Raw genomic sequence first — 9,096 nt, forward strand, 5'->3', positions numbered from 1 at the left:
CGAGGATTCCACCCAGACAGAGGCTGCATTAAGGAGGCTGCTGATCATTCTGCATCTCCAGAGGCACTGTCTCTCTGCGGCCACTTAACCTCATCTGTGTGCTGGAACGTCATGCATTATTCAGTGAATGGGCACTCAGGCCTGGGAGCACATGCCCCTGGCCCCTTGGAAACACGGACCTGGGCTAAATATTACACGGCTCTGGACATGCAGGAGGAATACACTGGAAGAGGCACTCATAAAGAACCTCCAATGAAGTGAGCTGTAGCTCACAAAAGCTTATGCTCAAATAAATTGGTTAGTCTCTAAGGTGCCACAAGTCCTCCTGTTCTTTTTTATAAAGAACCTGTAGCTCTTTGTTGTGAGCTCTGTGCCTAATAATAGAAGGCAGTAAAGGGACATTGTAACAACAGACACAATAGTTCCATGAATCATACACTCATGTTGGGATTCAAGTGTAGAACCTGGTCCCTATGCTTTAAACACACATGATGCTGTCACTCAAGCTAAAGGAAATCTCTCAGAGATAGCTGTAGTAGGAGGATCCTTATCTTCTCTGTTGACCAGCCACTACATGATAACAGCTCACACACTTTTTCTGTGTCTCTCTCACACAGAGTACATTGTAACATCCAAACTGAAGTAAGTAATAATAATTGGCAATACCCGGTTCTCAAAGCCCCTTATACTCATGAATGAATTAAGCTTCCTACACCCCTGAATGTCAGTACAGTTACTCGCATTTCAGAGATATGGAAACTGAGTGACAGCAAGTCCATACAAGTCAGCGTATATACCAGAATTAGAACTCAGGACCTCCTGGTGCCTAATCCCATGCTGGATCCACTAGATCACACAGCAAGCAAGCAAAAAAATTAAAACAGTTATCCAAAGCATGGGTGAGCTCTTCAGCTGGTGTAGGTTGGCATGGTAGTGACATATCATTAACTTCCATGGAGCTACACTGATTTATGCTAGTTGAGGATCTACTGCTGTGTGTTTAACCATGGCTTGAGTGTTGAGTGAAGGTTCAAGTGGACTCCAGTTTCATCTGAACCAATTCTCCATGCTGCCCTAGAGGCAAGGTGAAGGGCTACAGACAGGAGTGGGTGGTTCCAACAGAGAGAACCACTTCATTAAAGGTAACCTAGAAGCAACACAGACATCCAGCACTTATGGGTGGAGTGAGACCTACAACGTTAACTTTTTAAGTGATGGTCAATCACCGAGTTTGACAGATGATGGGATTAATACATAATGATGATGCATTCAGCTCAAAGGACATAAAGAAAAACTGTTCTCAGTGCTGAGAGGAGCACAGGTTGGTCTGGATAGGTTTGTACCATGCTCCTTGGGGCCCATCACTCAATGTAGCTGGTTGGCTTTTTTTGTATGAGTTGTCACAAGAGTGATAAAGACAATGAAACCGAAGGGAACTATGTTTCTACAGTGCATTCCTGGCCTGTGGAACTCACTGCCGCAGGATAGCATATCACTGACAGTGAGAGCTTAGGGTTCAAAAAAGGGTAAGATGTTTATATTGATGAGGACTGTCACAGTTACAGTAAAAGGGATTCATTTATTTTAACAAGGGCTGTAAACACTCATGCTTCAGAGCATGAACCAACCGTTAACTTCCTGGGGTTAGGAAGAAACTTATCCTATGGGCAAGTTATTCCCTAACTGTCCACCACACGCTTTCTTGTACATTCCCCTGTTTACCTTGGGTACCTGTATGGCCCATCTAGCGTAGTATCTCACAGCCTGACAATCTTTAATGTACTTAGCCTCACAACACCCCCCAGGGGGTAGAGAAATGCTATTACCCCCTTTTAACAATGGCAAACTGTGATCCAGAGAAACCAATGGGAGTTGGGGGCCTAAATACCTTTGAGGCTCTGGGCCTGAGGTCACACAAGGAATCTGTGTCCTGAGTTCCAGACCCACCTCTGACAAACCTTCCTCTTCTTCCTAAAGGAGCTGGCATTGGCCTCTTCAGAAGATAGCCTACTGGACTTAGCCAGCCCACTGCTCTGCCCTGTTATGGCAGTTGCTATGTTCCCACAAAAGCTATACTGCCCAGTCTGTCCATCCTGTGCACTTACAAGACACTTCTCCCACTGAGACAAAATCCCCATTAAAATCGACAGGAACAGGCCCAGGTCCATTGTTTTTAAGCAGAGCACAGGGACCTGGGGAGAGGAGGGGTCAAGCCCAGGCTAGCTGATAAGCAGCAAACAAGCACAATTTATGCAAAAAAAACAGTCTGGAAAATCGACATTCCTGGTTGTCTGCATATATAATATACAGAAATCCCTAATAAAGGAGCCAAAGATGTGCCTATGAATCAGAGCTTTCTTCTTCAGCCACCCACCACAAAGCACATGAATTTGGGTGCGTTTTCCTTTTTAATTGCTCTGTCTTTTAAGGCAGGCTATTAGAGCTGCCTGACTTAGGAGAACAATCCTTTATTAGAAAACAAACCAGTCATTTGGGCTATGACTTTTATCTGTTTTTCCACCATCTCCAACTTGGCTCTGAGACAACAAACAAGCCATTAATGTCTGGAAAATGGTTTTGATTTAGATTTAGCAGCCATGACACAGATTTCTCCTGGTGGTGCCAAGTGTCATGATTAAGGCCGGACCATCTACCAGTGTGTGTGATTAATTACACCCAGCACTGACACAGTGCCTTCCATGTGCAAAGAGCTTTATGTATATAATCGGCCAGATTCCACTCTCAATGATACGGGAGCAAATCCACAGTCAGCCCGTTGACTCCACTGCCGGTACTTTGGATTTACAGCATTGTAAATCAGAATTTGGCCTTAAAACTTACAGTAGGCCTGTGAAGTAGGTAAATGTTATTATGCTCATTTTACAGATGGGAAAACTGAAGTAGAGAGTGGTCAACGGACATGCAACAGGCCACACAGCAAGAGTGGCAGAGCCAGGAAAATAACCCAGGAATCCTGGCTCCAAGGGTATGTCTAAGCTATGGAGACAAAGTTGGAATAGCTCCGGAGCATAGATGCAGCCGACACTCAGAGAACGGGCTTTTCTGTCATGATGGGAAGATCACCTCCATGAATTATGTTAGCTGTGTTGGCAGAAGCACTCTTCTAGTGACACAGCTCCCCTCTTCTAATCACTATTGTTATATGCTGTTTGTATTATAGTAACACCTTGAGGCCCTGGACAAGATCAGGGCCCCGTTGTGCTGGCTATTGTTCCAACCCATAGAAAAAGAAAACCCTTGACCAGAAGAGCTTACAATTTAAAAAGACAAGAATGATTTTAAAGGCAGGAGGGGAAGCAGAGGCCCAAGGTTAGCAGCCAAGCTAGGCCCAGGCCAGAACCCAGATCTTTCAGCTCCGAGCCCACTGCATTACCTACCACAGTAGCTAGCCTTCCCTTCTAGAAGAAGCTACCTTACTGTTAGTCACAGCTTATATTTACAGGGCCAGGCTCCCTGAGTGGCCATCTTTGCCCTGTCACCCATTGCCACAGATGAAACTGGCAAGTCAGGGTCTGTCAGCCATTCCTAACCTCCTCCACTGAAAGCCCATACCTCTGGAAGGCTCTTCCTTTCCTGGACTGGCATCCAGATGTTTCCATTTTATTTGTGTTGCGGGGGTGGGAATCTCCTGTTCACCGGTCTATTTGGTCATGCTGCTTTCTCTGGAAAAGCATGGTTCCAGTTATCCTTTGTTAAGGTAGCCAGAGGCCTCCAGGCAGGGGTAGCTTGTTAGAGCTAGCAAATTAGTTCCAATTGCATGAGAAGTCTGTGAGGCGAAGGTCTGAATATCTGGCTAGCCACGGTAACAGGTGTACAGAATTATATCCAGGCCTGGAGCCTGAAAATGCCACTCTCCAGCTGGGAGAGGGTAACTTCCCTCGCCCCTCCAGAACCTCAGTGTTATTCAGCAGAATTCACTCTGCAAGACTGGAGACTTTCAGCCTGCAGTATCTGTGTCCGTCTACCTTACTGAGGGATATATCATGTGCCCATCAATAAGCTGGGATCTCAAAGCTCTGTATAAACATTAATGAATTAAACTGCCGCACCTGTCCTGGAAGGTCAGGAAGTGTCATTCTGAAAATGAGCAAAATTGAGGCACAGGGAAGTAAAGAGACTTGTACAGACAATACAAGAAGTCTGTAGAAAAGCCAGGAACAGATCTCCTGACTCCAGCTGTAACTGAGTAATCAAAAAACCATCTTTCCTCCTCCAGGTTCTCCCTGTTTCTCTCCAAATTCAACCATTTGACACCTTTGACACTCGAGACTCCATAGCAATTGGTATTTCCCACCCAGATGCTGCTGCCATCAGGAGTTAGGCACCTAAATACCTTTGAGGATCTAGGCCAAAAAGCCCCCACTCTAAGCCTCATCAGCCAGAACTTGTATCTCCAGCAAGGCTGCCCTAAGAGCTAAGAGTTTGGGCCCCAGTGTTCAAGGTTGGGTGCTTAAAGTTAGGGGGAGATTTTCAAAGACACAAAGAGCAGTTTTATGCTAACCCCCATAGAGAGTTCAGCATCTAAATCCCATTTGTGCCTCTGAAAACTACCCTCCTAACGCCATATCTAGGCCCTTGAATAGAAGTGGCTGTGACAGCAGGAGAAGCAGGTGCTCAGCACTTCTGAAAATCAGGCTCCCGATTCAGATGCCCAACTCCCAATGGCAAACAGCACCTTGGTGGGATTCAAGGCACCCGAGTCTGAATGGTTTGGCTGAAGGGGATAACCATGGCGTTAACGATGGGTAAGTGAGTTGTGGGAGGACCTGCCTCTGCTTCCAAAGGACATAGTGGGCAGTCCCAACAAGAAATGGAGCAGGGTTTGGAGATGCCGTGGGAACTGCAGCTCTAACCAGCTCAGCTTCCAGGAAATTCTAATTTCCAGCCGCCTGGAGCAGCACAACGGGGCTGTCATTTCAGCGTTGGTGTACGATCCTTTTCCCAGACAGGGCACATCTCTCCTTCAGCGGTGAGTTACTGAGGCAGCAGCTGCGGTAATGCTGTGCCAGTCATGCAAAGGGACATTCCCAGTGGCTCGATCCACTGTACAAGATTAGCTTCAACAACAGCTAGCGCACCTTAGCCATGGAGGGCTAGACTGTGCCTTTAACCACAACCTTGAGCAAGGGGTGATGATAAACTGCACCGTGGTGGGAGTAGCCTTGGGGGTTGTGGTGGGGGAGAGGGGAGCTGTGATGCAGAGCTAAAGCCACAAGCCCTAGCTTCCTGGGTCTCACCTAAACCAGCAGCAAATTACCTGAGGAAGCAACGAGTGGGAAAGAAATGCAATCACTGAAATATCTATAGCAAACTTATTGAACGGCCGGTACATATAAGAGAATTAAAAGTGGAAGGCTGACCCTGTGGACAGGAACTCAGAACACCCCTGCTCATTTCCCACCTCTCCCACGCACTTGCTCTGAAACTTTGAACATGTTGTTTCATCTTGCTCATGGGGACTCAGTTACCCATCTGTGCAATGGGGATAATAATCATTCCTTTGTCTCTCTTGTCTAGCTAGATTGTAAGCTCTTTGGGACAGGCACTGTCTCTTACTGTTTGTATGCACAGCACCTAGCACAATGGGGCCTTGAGATCAGTTATGGCTTTTACAGCTTCTATTTTTATGCTAATAATAATGATAAAACTCAGGGTCTCCTTTAGGGTCTCCTTTTAGTTCATGGTGGACAGGTGTTCCCCTAAAAAATACATCATAGAAGGCACTAATTGGTACCCAGCATTAAACAGCACATGCCCTGTTGTCTAGATTGTTAGCAAGACGCATCATCTCATCATACGTTGTAGTTTATATGTGTCTTTAAATGGTGAATAGTTCCATGGTTAAGAGAATTGGGTGTCTTTTTATTTCAACTCAGGACAGGTGTGGCGGTTGGGGTAATATAACCTTATTGCATCTAAATCATATTTTGGATCGTTTCTAAATGATGCTCTCTTTGTTGAGGTATGCATGCATATTAATTATTAATTATTATTATTATTATTACAGATCCTGAGTTTTTACTCGGCTTTTACTCAGGTAAAATTCCTGTTGAAGTCAGCGGGACTTCTGCCTGTGTGAGAACTGCAGGATTTTGGCTGCCATCATTAAAGCCATTTCCAAAAAACAAAAACAATGGCTGCAATTTTCAAAGCGACCCAAGGGATTTAGACGTACAGCTCCCATTCACTTCAATGGAAATTGTGCCTCTCATTTCCCCAAAATGGCTTTACAAATCCCGGCCTCAGGTACAGATGTCGTGGGCACGAACAATGGACTATGGGGTGAACTTTGACCCAGCCCTGCCTATCATGATACAATCGAGAAGAGAATCCTTTCTAGTTATACTCTCCGCGACTGTGAGATGGGAGGGATCCCGCTGGAATGTCCAACAATCTGAGCTTCTTCCCCCTTTGAATGGCCTCATTTGCTTGGGCAGCCAGCAGTTCCACATTGTAATGTATTCAGCAAATGGCAGGGATAAAACAAATACTATAATCAAAGTGTTTAAACCTCTGCCTCATCTATGCCAACACAAACCCTGAATCTGAGGAAGCATTAAGCTAAATATAGATCCACCAGAAAAACCCAAGTGTGTTCCTTTTTTTTTTTTTTTTTTTTTGCGTTTCATACTGTAAAACATCTGCTGAACAGTTTCCTATAACTGTTTTTGGCCCTTAAATCAAAGAAAAGAGAAACAATGTCCCATTTTTGTAGCGAGAGGGGAGAGGGAAATAATAGACCTTCCTCTCAAAGCAGGATGACAATAAGGATGGAAATAGAAAGGGGAATGTGTTGAAACATCTTGAGACCAGACTAGAAGTAGGGGTGGAGGCAGGGCCAGGTATTTCAGCTTCGCCTGGCCATTTCCCATTGTAAGAGAGAATGGCAAGTCCATCAGGAATGGGAGGGAGCAATGCAAAGCACCACGGGAGCTTTTGCCATGCAAATCAGTTTTGAATTCATCTGATTGGGCTGAATGGATTGCTGGTGGGTGGAGGGTAGTGTATGGGTAGGTTTGAAAGTGTTAGATTTTTATCAGTACATGTTGGTAAGTGTTGATTTCACCAGACACACACAAACCTATGAAAAAACTACAGTCGAAATGTACAGCTAGGTAAAGCAAGAAAATACGGCTTGAGAACTTATTAGAATTGGATTTGACTTTGTATATTTTGACATGTGATGTTGACAATTTGTGCGTGAACAGTTATGAACCTTTAATTTCTTCAAAGTCAGCATCTACTGTCATTAAATAATTATTGTCTGACACACACACCCTAATTTCCTGCAACTGCGACAATGTAAATTGATAAAAATCAGAGGAAAATGCTTAAAAAACATTGATATTATCTGTCAAAACGATTACAAAAATAAAAACCAAATTCTTCCAAGCCTCTGTCTGGAGAAGGTGTGTAAGGAGAGGCGGAGCCAGGGGTTTGGGGAAGTGGGGAATGGCAGAGGTAGAAAGCCAATGCTTTGCTTTTTCCCTGAGGGGAAAAGTCAAACTTGTTGCGGTGATTAACAAAATAATAATAATCATAATATGAAGGAAAATAAATGGGGGTGGTGCAAATGTAATGACCTTCTAACATGGATTCCATCCAAGACCTTCACAACCAAAGCACAGACCTCTGCCATTTGTGCTAAAGGAGCAACTCCATTAGGTGGTAGGAGCAGTAGGCTCTTTTCCTGTAGCTGAGGGATCACCGTCACAGAACCTCAAGGTTGGCCCCAGCACATCTGGACTGGTGAATATCTATGCAGTGGCCTGCCACCTATATATGCGAGGCATGCACTGGATGCCCAACCAATTGTATGCTGTCCAACTGGCAGCCCACAGGCCAGATCCAGCCCACGGGATGATTCAGTCTGGCCCCCATGGAGGACGCCATTTTGAAGAACAAACATCTACAAAATGGCATCCTCCACACAGCATAGCCTCGTACACCCTGTACATGCGAGTCCACGTTGCATGGAGCACACCATTTTGGACTGCCTGAGGAAGGCAAGTCAGTGGTTTCATGCCTTAGTAAAACTGTCCCGGCATGCCACTGCATCTGTGAGACCCCAGGGCTGGCCCCAACACACGTGGATTTGCCAGTGTTCCAAGAATGGCCCCAGCACCTCTGGTATTGTCCCTTGACTAATTTAAAGGTACCCACACTCAAGAGCAGCCGCAGTTGTCTGGCTTCAGAGCTTTGGTCATTAGGCTCCTGCTCTCCCCACAGCCGGTGCCGTCACACCTCTTTGGCTTCTTGGCCACAGTGCCTCCCCAAAGTCTTTCCTGCCAAGACACAGGATGCGATGACGGCGTGGCTGGGAAAACTTCAGAACAGCAAAAACAATCAAAGATTGTCTGTGGAGCATGCTCTAAAAATGGCTCTTTGGATTAGCACCAGGTTCATCCCTGGGGCCTTCGTCAGAAGAGCTCAGCTTGGAACGTATGACGGAGAATGATCTAATCTTGCTTCCTATCTGTAACAGGGATTAAATTTTTCCCAACCTTCATGACCTTTCGCAGCCCAGTGGCAGAGTCTCTGCTGTTCAGTGCCAAACCAAGTCCCACGGAGCTGTGGGTCCTAAGGGCCAAGTCCTAAGGAGTCTTAGTCTAAGTGAAAGTCAATGAGACTGCGGCTGCTCAACACCTAATAATGGGATTTTCAAAAGCTCTTAACTCCACAGGAGTAATAAATAATAATAGATGCCCAGGTCCGTAGGTGTTAGGCGCCTAGTAGCTTTTGACATTCCTGCTACAAGTGCCTAATGCCAAGATTTTCTAAGATCTGGGCCTAAGTGACTTTTGAAAATAGAACATAAGCTCCCAAATCCCTTAGGCATTTTTGAAAATGTTTCCCCAGAACAGTAATCCCACCCCTAAATAGTCAACCCAGAAGTGTCATCAAGCTCTTTTTGGCCGAACAAACTCTGGGAGTTTAATGCAGGGTGGAAATGAAAGTGTTGCTAACTTTCAGAATTTCATCGTGATTTGTGATATTTGGTCTTTTTTTTGTAAAGCACCAGCTCCCAGAGTCAGGTGATTATGTGAGACTCTCAGCTTTTATTGTTGTTTTAAG

The sequence above is a fragment of the Eretmochelys imbricata genome, chromosome 22, assembly GCF_965152235.1.
Source record: "Eretmochelys imbricata isolate rEreImb1 chromosome 22, rEreImb1.hap1, whole genome shotgun sequence".
Classification (NCBI taxonomy): Eukaryota; Metazoa; Chordata; order Testudines; family Cheloniidae; genus Eretmochelys; species Eretmochelys imbricata.